Consider the following 10,651-nt stretch of genomic DNA (forward strand, 5'->3'; position numbering starts at 1 on the left):
TCCAAGTCCAGTGCCCATAGTCACCGGAGCAGCCTCGCCGTCGAGCCCTACTCCGACGCGCCACCCCCCCCCCCCCCCCGTCGCCGACGACCCCCTTTCCGGCCACCCCTGCCTCGACCCCAAGCACCAAAAGGTTCACACGGACCTCCTCTACCTGTTTCGACCCCTAAGAACCGCCGCCGATGAGCCCCCTTGCCAGAACAGCGCCGGCGAGGTATGCCCTGCTTTGGGAAAACCGGCCAAGGACCCGATTGCAATGGATTGCAATCTTTCTAGGGGCTAAACTGTAAAAATGACATGAACTTTATAATTTGAATCAGTGAACTCTGAAAATGCATATCAGTTCGTAGAAAAATCATAAAAATGCAAATCCAACTATTCTGTAATCCTTTTACTGAACTCTACAACTTTGTCGACATGAGCTTTTGCTGAATCTAAATACTTTTAGCTCTGTTCATAAATCTAGATTAAATAGGATATAAATGTTCTAGGAGTTCTACTCAGTGTCTATAGCTGATTTTTGGTTAGATGCCTTTTCATACAATGTGTAGCTCTATGTAATAGTTTGAGCATCAGAAAACACTTATAACTAGATGAAATACTAGTTCTTGCTAGATCTAGGGTGGGACTTGTTGACGGTCCTTAAGTGTCGTTTTCGACCGTCAACTCTTATAGCTTTTTACCGGAAATAATCACCAAACTTAGATATAGGGCTTATGACTAATCATTTCCACTAGTTTTGGTGAATTGTCATTTGCAGGCACCCACATCTGTAAAAGGGAGAAAACACAAATGAACACGAGGAAGAATGCACAAAAGATCAACAACTGAAACGTGTCACTTACAAAGAGGGCCCACAAGTCAGAGTAAACAGGGGAACCAAGGCAAATGCACCACGGGATCTTGACAAGGGCCCACATATCAGACTCCCCGAGAAAGATAGGGACGAGTTGCTGCCAGGTGGGGTCGGCCGAACCCAGGGTTCGGCCGAACCTAGCCAGTAGCCCGTCCAGGTGCATTTTGACGTGGCGTGCACCCTACTCCTCCAGATTACCTTCCATATATGCTTTTGGCGGGAACCGACTCTGAAGACTATAAAAGGGGCCTCCCACCACCTCTCACACACACACACCATTTCACCTGTGAAGGAGAAGAGAAGAGAGGCTCCACCTCTTTGTATCATTAGCCTAGGGAGTGTGTGAGGAAGGAGTGCGGAGAAGAACCGGACTTGTCGGCGTCTCTTTAGCTTTGTACCTCTACGGATATGGTACAGTTGGAGTACATATCGGGTTCTTCTATTCGGTGAGTTCTAGCTAAGTTACTCTTTTGTTCTCATTCAGTTCGTAGGTTCATCGTCCGTTCTCGTAGCGGATACTCTAGAAGAGGGCCCCTGATAAAGACGGAATAACCCTGCGCGACTCTAGCCTTATATTACCTTTGTTTGTCTCGAGCTCAGCTGATATTGTGGGGTAGACGGCAGGTGGTGACAGCCTGTCCGTCTACTACGGAGACAGTCTGCATGGTTGCACTCCCCCCCCCCCCCCCGGCTGGGTTCGACATAGAGCGATACCGGATATTCCTTGGCAGACCAGGGTCAGACCGGTGCCTGAAGTGAATGAGTGGAAACATCAGTGTATCATTCCTAGAACCCATCCTTGGATCAGAATCACACTACCCTAAGGTCTCTCTATCTCTTATCTTCATCAGGGTAATCTAGCTAGAAGACAGTTACACACCCGTTCCTCGTGGAAAATACGATACCCTGAATACTCCCGGGTGAAGTGCTACAGTAGTATTTTCGTGTGCTTGCGGACTTCTCTGTAAGAGTTAAGAAATACCAACAAGCATTTCTAGCGCCGTTGCCGGGGAACGGTTGCCGTAGTTGTCTTCGAACCTAGTTGCTCGTGTATCTTTTCTTTTATCCTTTCTTTTCTTTTTATCCTTATTCCATGGACACCCTTTCTATCCACCAACTCTCTGCTCCCTCGGGCGAGTTCTTAGAGCTACCACAGTCATCCAAGCCAATCACAGCTTCTGGCTTTGTACTCCACCCTAGCTTCATAGCCATGGTCCGGGAACAACCCTTCTCAGGATATGAACTAGAAAATCCCAACCATCACCTACGAGAGTTCGAGCAGATGTGCTCTTGCTTGTCCATTGCAGGCATGGCACAAGAAACACTTCGGTGGAAGTTATTTCCTTTCTCCCTTGCTAAGAAAGTGAAACAATGGTACACCATAATGTAGGGAAGGTAAACGGAGAATGGGAGGAATTGCGGAACAGGTTCTGTCTCACATTCTTCCCTATTTCTTGCATCACTTCCCTGCGTAAAGAAATCCTCGACTTTCGTCTGGATGAGAAGGAGACCCTTGGGATAGCCTGGGCTAGATTCTCACAACTCACACATGCCGGCCCAGACTTGTCCATTCCCAACCATGTGCTGCTTCAGCACTTCTAGTTGGGGCTGAACAATGACACAGCCCAACAGCTTGATATCACCGCTGGGGGATCTTTTGCCTATAAAACCACTTCCGAAGGGGTGGCACTCCTGGATCGTATCCTGGAAAACACCTCCTTCATAGAACCCCTCCCAGTAGTACAACCTTCAAGCCAGGAGGAAGTTTCGATAGCCGAGCCCATTCACTCTTTAGTAACCCATGACGAATCACCGACCGAACCTTCCCCTGAACCAGAAGACCCGGAGGAGGAAGAAATTCTGCCTCCGGAATTCCCGTTTAACATTGAGGAGGATATATTCTATGACTTTGGCAATACCACATTATATCCCCTCCAGAAAAGGCCTCCAGTCCCTTTAGACCCACGGAGCGGTCTCGATAAGGCTTCCCTTAAAGAGACCGTAAAAAGGGTAACCGCTATGAGCAACGAATGGGTATAGGAAGGGGAAACATCTTTCGAAATAATTCAAATTCATGCCCCCTCCTTAACCATTCCATGTTCCATAGAATGGACTGCAGTCATGGCTTTTTACAATCCCATGGTTGGAGTAAACATTATTTCTGCCTTGTTCTCTTCTTATCACTTAGGCGAAAGACGTGTTACTCCAACTACAAAATCCCTTAGAACTGGGCCACGTTCCACATTAAGAGGGATTGGGATTATGCACGAAGTGCTAGTTTGGCACAAGGAAATAGAGATCGCTCTAGACTTCCATGTCTTCGAAGTCCAGGACTTCGACATATTGATAGGGCATCCCGTAGAAAAACTCTTCCTAGATGTTTCTGATCTAGGAGGACCGAAGGTGTCTCTTGGGGGGAAACCTTTCATGTTGTCTATCGGCCAAGCCAAAAACTCCATGGCCCAAATCTGTTCCCCAAGAAGGACCCAGTGAGAAGGTGTTGGCTGTCATGCCCGACAACAATTCTAAGCCCTCTTTAGAAAGAGATGCTAAACTCTTCATCCAAGAAGAGGGCAATTTAGAGGAAAAGCTAGAACTACCCATTCATGAGAAGCCAACACGACCTCCAATAGAGCTAAAAATCCTTCCCGATGGCCTTCTCTATGCTGTCCTCAATGGTGACACGCAAACTCCCGTTATCATCAGTAGTCACCTTTCCGACGAGGAAACAACTAAGCTTTTACCATATTAGAAAAGCATAGACCCGTCTTTGGCTACTCACTCAAGGACCTGAAAGGAATCAGTCCTACCCTTTGCACTCATCGTATCCCTATCGACTCTACCTGCACACCTTCTAGGGAGCCTCAGCGTAGGCTAAACAATACGATGAGAGATGTCGTTAAGAAAGAGGTCCTTAAGCTCTTGCAAGCTGGGATCATTTATCCCGTGCCACATAGCGAGTGGGTAAGCCCGGTACAAGTTGTGCCAAAGAAGGGAGGTATGATGATCGTTGAGAACAACAAGAACGAACTTATACCTCAACGACCTGTCACGGGTTGGAGGATGTGCATAGACTATCAAAAACATAACTCGGCAACAAAGAAAGACCACTTCCCGCTGCCCTTCATTGACGAAATGTTAGAGTGGTTGGCCAAACATTCTTTCTTATGTTTCCTTGATGGGTATTTCGGTTATCACCAAATTCCCATCCACCCTGACGACCAAAGCAAGACCATGTTTACTTGCCCATACGGAACCTATACTTATCGCAGGATGTCTTTCGGGCTTTGTAACACTCCTGCATCCTTTCAGCGGTGCATGATGTCTATCTTTTCAGACATGATCGAGGAAATCATGGAAGTCTTCATGGACGATTTCTCTATCCATGGAAAAACATTTGATCATTGTCTAGAAAATTTAGACAGGGTCTTGCAACGATGCCAAGAAAAGGACCTAGTGCTGAATTGGGAAAAATGTCATTTCATGGTCCGTGAAGGCATCGTCCTTGGACACCTTGTGTCCGAAAGGGGGATTGAGGTGGACAATGCCAAAATTGGCATTATAGAACGTCTCCCACCTCCAGCGAATGTCAAAGGGATCCGTAGCTTCTTAGGTCATGCGGGGTTCTATCGTCGTTTCATCAAAGACTTCTCACAGATCACTAGACCCCTTACGAACCTCTTAGCTAAGGATGCGCCCTTTGAGTTCGCGGATGAGTGCCTTAGAGCCTTCGAAATCTTAAAAAAGGCACTCATCTTGGCTCCAATCATTCAACCCCCAGATTGGAGCCTCCCGTTCGAAATAATGTGTGATGCTAGCGACTATGCCGTTGGTGCGGTCTTAGGCCAAACCAAAAATAAGAAGCATCATGCTATTGTTTATGCTAGCAAAACTCTGACAGGAGCACAATTAAATTATGCCACCACTGAAAAAGAGCTCCTTGCAGTTATTTTTGCTATTGATAAGTTTAGATCTTACTTGGTTGGAGCAAAAGTTATTGTTTATACTGACCATGCAGCTTCGAAATATTTGCTCACCAAGAAAGATGCTAAACCCTGTTTGATTCAGTGGATACTCCTACTCCAAGAATTTGACCTGGAAATAAAAGATAAAAAGGGAGTAGAGAAAACTATAGCTGATCATTTGTCACGAATGCAAGTTACTAACCTGCAGGAACCACTAATCAATGACTTCCTACGTGACGACATGCTATTCAAGGTGACGGACTCCAACCCATGGTACGCAAACATCGTGAATTTCATGGTTGCAGGTTATGTACCACCTGGGGAAAACAAGAAAAAGCTGATCTTCGAGAGCAGACGTCACCTTTGGGATCCACCGTACCTGTACAGGGTGTGTACGGATGGATTGTTGAGGATATGTGTCCCTACAGCAGAAGGGGTACAGATCATAGAGAAATGCCATACTGCAGCGTATGGAGGCCACTTTGGAGCTTTCAGAACACAAGCAAAAATCTGGCAAAGTGGTTTCTTCTGGCCCACAATGTATGAAGACATCAGAGATTTTATTCGAAGGTGCCGAAGATGCCAGCTGCAGGGAGGCATCACTGCTCGCAACGCAATGCCCCTCACATGTAATCTCCAAGTGGAACTGTTCGACGTCTAGGGTATTGACTTCATGGGACCATTCCATAAGTCCCATGATTGCGAGTACATTCTGGTCACTATGGACTACGTTTCCAAGTGGGTGGAAGTGTTACCCTGCCGAGCTGCAGATGCCAAGCATGCGAGGAAGATGTTTCATGAAATCATCTTCTCTCGTTTCGGAAAACCAAGGAAAAGTTGCTAAGGCCGTAGTGTGTGGTACAATTTGTTAAGCTTTTCAACGTACTAACCACATGCCAAGAAATATGGTAATCAGTAAGCTTAACTACCTGATTGGACCCGCGAGTGGACTTTACTTTCACCTTCTTTGAATGAAGTTCTCATGAGCGCAACATGCGGGTGCAGAGTAGCCGTACTCTGTAGTCGAGGGGATGACCCTGATCCACGAACGGGGAAGAAAGGGAAATTATTGCATGTGTGACTTCGTTCCCCTTGCGTGTGTGTTAGGTTTGCCTTCCAAGGTTAAGAACTCGATTCGAATCGGCCGCCGCTCACGGTCAATGAGACTGCTTAACACTTCTCCCACATAGAGTAACAAGTGGAATATGATGGTGATGATAATTTGGATGTATGCTTAGTGCTTTATTCCAACATGCTTGTTTAGTGACAGATGCTCATCTAGACTGGTTTAATCAACATAGAGTATTGAAGATAAAACTTGAATATAAGGACTTACTCTTTGTTGCTTTTCAGCAAAAGAAACCCCAGAGCTTTACAACCTTGCATGTCTAGTTTAGTGGAGTAAGGTATATCCGTTGACGGGTAAGCCTTGCCGAGTATTAGTATGCTCAGCCTTGCTTGTGGCATTGTTTTCAGGTGATGACTTTGAAGTCTTGATTGTTGGTTTGACTTGGCCATGTACTTTGCCTCCGGGTTGGTCTGTTGAGTGGGACCCAAGTGATGTCTTGTACGGGCTTTATCGAGATGTCATGTGTTCGTTAGCTATTGTCTTTATTTACCTTCCACTGAATAATGAACTCTGATGAACTGTAGTGGTTGGAACTTATGTAGTACCTGTCTTATTTTCAGAACTGGTTTGTAATAATTAAATTCCGCTGCAATACTCTGTGATGTATGAAATGCGTGTTGTTGTACTCTCTGGGCTCGCCTTTGTGTGAGTGATTGCTTGTTCGATCCCAGTTTTTTGTGGCTTTAATCGTGAGTTTACTCGAGGAACTGCCGAGGTTCGTGCAAGTTGGATCAGAGTTGCCTTGCAACAATGGTTAGCGCACTTAATCCATGTTATTTCGGGTGGTTCCGCCACAGCTGGCATCAGAGCCAAACAAAGTATACTAGAGACTACGACAGGGTTTTCTAAACAAGAAACCTTTCACATTTGACTTCAAATTATCAAGTTTGCAAAAATGTGTTGGATTACTAAGGAAGAGCCTAGGACGTAAAGCCTAGGTAATTAAGGGTACGATGATAAGGTGGCTTATATGATATGACTGACTTTCAGCACATTACTTTCAGCATTTCAATTCAGTACTTAAATTCTGTAACAATGCACCTACGCGATGGTAAGAACGGTAAGGATCCTTAGTCAGCTGAGAGAGTCTGACCTTCCCGTCGGTGATGTGAGCCGAACGCTGAGCTCAAGCAGTGGACTACTTGAGCTGCTGCCAATATACCAACCATCGGTTGATTACATTGGGAGCAATGGCCCCAAATTGGAATTTAATTCCCCATCTACGATGGTACTCAGACAATACGCTGTTTTGTAGCGTAAGCTTAATGTTGTCCATACGGCGGAAATTGTATGGATGCCGGTTCTATAGTAATCGGTAATGAATGGGAATGGTTTCGTGAGTGCCGGCATGAAAGGTTTATGGATATATATTGTCAATCTTCTACAGGTACATTAACCGCGAATAAATAAACTCAGGATGACTAGTTAAATAGTGAGTGTCGTATTAAGTATGCCACCGAGTTAAAAGCGTAAGACCAGAGGTTTTGGCTTTTGTTGAATTTTGATGAAAACATGAGCTGAAAGGACAATGTGCTCCCCTGATCTTGTTACAGTGATAGTTCTTAAGCTCGAAACATATTTTAACCAAGGCTGTAGCTATCAAGTAATAAAAATATAAATATGAAAGTATTCCACGGCCATCTCATAGATAAACGGAAACTTCTTTATGGACAGAAACTGTTGCAGCACAAACATAATAAAATAATGTGCTCATCAGGTCTGCAAAACACCAGCATAACACTCTGCGCTTGACAATACTAACAAAAAAGCCATAATAAATATTTTATCGGCCACCCCCAGAGTAGAACATCCGTAACAATGCCCTAAGCTGCAGCACCCTTGGCCTTCTTTCTCTGGAGCTTCTTCATGTAGAACTCAAGCTCTTTACCCTCAAGGATGTACCTGTCATACAAAAGAAAAGGCTATTGTAAGTAGCTGCCTGTAATAATATATAGATGGTAAAATCTAGTGACAAGCAAAGTGCAGCTGCTCAACATATATGCATTTCTAGATACAATCGTGATGGCTTCATCATATGCTACAAACAAACGCTCCATTTTATGCTGCAATATTGATGTTGATTATACAGACAGATAAAAGTTCTAATAAAGAAAAAATAGAATTCTGATATTGCATACCCATCAGCTCTGCCACACTACCCAGGGCGGGATGAAATGCACACCAACAGCCTTCCACTGCCAAATTTCTCTTCAATGTGGGGGTCAAACATGCGTCCTTGCTGACGCTTCTCAAGCTTCCTCTGGACGTGGTTGCTCTTCTTTGCTTCCTCAGCTGCAGCCTCACACTCTTATCCCTACATTAATGCACCTCAAAAAATAAATGATCCGCTGAGGGAAAAACCATCACATATATCCTCTAGAGTAAAGGAAAAGGAATTTAACTAGAACTATTACTCATAGTATTCTGGGAAAGACTACCGAAATACATTCATTGAAAGTAATCAACTCTAATATCTTTCATATAGAAACCTAAACATGCAAAGAAATGGATAAACAAGCTATTCACACAACAGGTGGGTAGAGGAAGAGGTTTATAAAAAAATCTGCAAGACAGGTGGAGTGCTTAGGATGAGCTGCTATTTGTAATCAACAAAATATAGTGTCTGAACAGTGAAGCCAATTCCTTACAGAAGACAAAGTCAGTAATAAACTTTCAGTTGCGAGGAAACATACCTCAGCAGCATCCTTCTTGGCAGCAGGTGTCTTCTTCTTCCTACTGATGTCCACTCCATAGTGTGTTAGGTACCACTGCTTGAATGGGGCAGTATCAACTTCCACAATGGCGCTCTTCACAAAGGTCTGAGTCCTCACGAGCTCATTGTTTGACACATAGTAGCCCACATCAAGGATACGGGTCTTGCGGGTAACAGCCTCACTTCCCCATGAGTAGTTACCAGTATCTAGGCGGAGAGCCCTCCACTTCACATTACCTCCTCGGACACGGACCCTCCTCGCCGTCTTGTTGCTTGACAACTTGGTGTTGGCTGGCTGGCGGCCGAGCTCATACCTTCAAGACAAATGAGAAACTGAATAAGTTTGTTCACAATAATATGCAATCATTTTGATCTAATTCTTCTAGAATGAGCTGCTGACATCAATTCCCATCATACCCAGTATTACATCTGAGCATGATCCTGACAGCTGACAAATCATATGAATTTTACTGCATAGATTACTTGTAACTAAATGCAAATAAAGGTTTATGGTTCATTTAGTAGTAATAAAAATAAGGGAAAATTCGATTCATGCCACGACAACTCCGTGAAATTGGGTTTCACGTTGAAAATCATGCCACTCAATGGCATGGATTTCAACATGAAATCCAACTTCGTGAAATTGTAGTGGCATGGATCCAACTGACCCTAAAAATAAAGCTTACATATCATATAACACAATTATAAAGCTGAACACTTTCATCACAGGTTATCCAAACAATTCCCAGAAATTCTAAACTAGTTTGCCTTCTGAAAATTTTAAATTAAACATAGAAACGACATGATAGATCTGCTTCATTTTCACAATTGTTAGTTTCATCAAAAGCATTACGATAATCTATTTAACACTCACAGATAACTCATTACGATGGAACTAAAAAACCCCGCATAATTAGGGGGTACCAACTGGGTAAAACCTAGAGTTCACAAAGTTACGTCGAGGACAAAACTAAACACGATACAACTCAGATCAGCTCCTATAACCGAAAACACTTCAAGATCCACTGAGAGATTGAAATGCAAAGATATCAAACCCTATACAATTGATCTTATCAACTACTTGACTAGGCTACAAACCTTTGCACACCCACACAAATCCAAATGAAAGAATAGGAGAGGAAAAGAGTTGTTACTTTCGCTTCTTCCTCCAGGACTTCCGCTTCCCACCGGTGGCCCGGCGCTTGTGCATCGAGTCACATGAGATACCTGTGACAATTCAGGTTTTATGGGTTAAAAATATAGCTTTTGTGTTTGTGTTTATTTAAAAATTTAAACCATATTTGTCATAGCAAGGGTATTTTTGTAATTTTGGAAAAGTGCAGAGTCCTTTTTACAAAACAGTTTTGCAAAAGGCAAAATTTCAAATTTTGTGAGGGGTTAAAATGCATTTTTGTTTTTCACTTTTACCCTCATAAAAAGATATATTTATGCTTAGGGCTACCCTTGCAATTTTAAAAACTAAGTTGTGTTCTTTTGCATTTTAAAAGATTTGGCGGATTTCAAAATAATTTCAAATTCTTTGACCTAGTGAATTTTTGCACAACATGAAAGTTATAGAATTTGAAAAACTACACAACTTTCATGTTGAACACTTTTTCATCTGAGCCCTAGATCAAAGGAAAATTTTACTTTACAGCTAGCCCCCTAAAACTTTTGGAAAATTACCAAACCACCCTTCTTCTTCCTCCTCTCTGCTTCTCTCAGCAGAAACAGGGGCGCCGCCCCTCACCGCCGTTTTAGCCGCGCCGACCTTCCCCGCCCGCCAGCTGCCCCGCGCCGCCCCACGCGTCGCGAGCAAGACCCCACCGCCCTTGAACCGCCTCTGCCTGGCACCCTGCGCACGCGCCACGCCGTCCTCTCGAGCCGCCTCGCCGGCCGCCCGCTGGAAAGCCAGCCCCACCTCTGGGAGCTCACCCACGGCCCGGAGGAGCCCATCCCTTTCCCGGAGTGCCCATCCTTCCCTTTCC

At 44.3% G+C, this 10,651-nt stretch overlaps 1 pseudogene; it reads right to left on the reverse strand.

Moving 5' to 3' along the window:
- Positions 1-7,773: 7,773 nt before the first annotated feature.
- On the reverse strand, positions 7,774-9,885 carry LOC120653475 (annotated as a pseudogene).
- Between the last annotated feature and the right edge of the window lie 766 nt (positions 9,886-10,651).

This window comes from Panicum virgatum, chromosome 1N (assembly GCF_016808335.1).
Source record: "Panicum virgatum strain AP13 chromosome 1N, P.virgatum_v5, whole genome shotgun sequence".
NCBI classification, from domain to species: Eukaryota; Viridiplantae; Streptophyta; class Magnoliopsida; order Poales; family Poaceae; genus Panicum; species Panicum virgatum.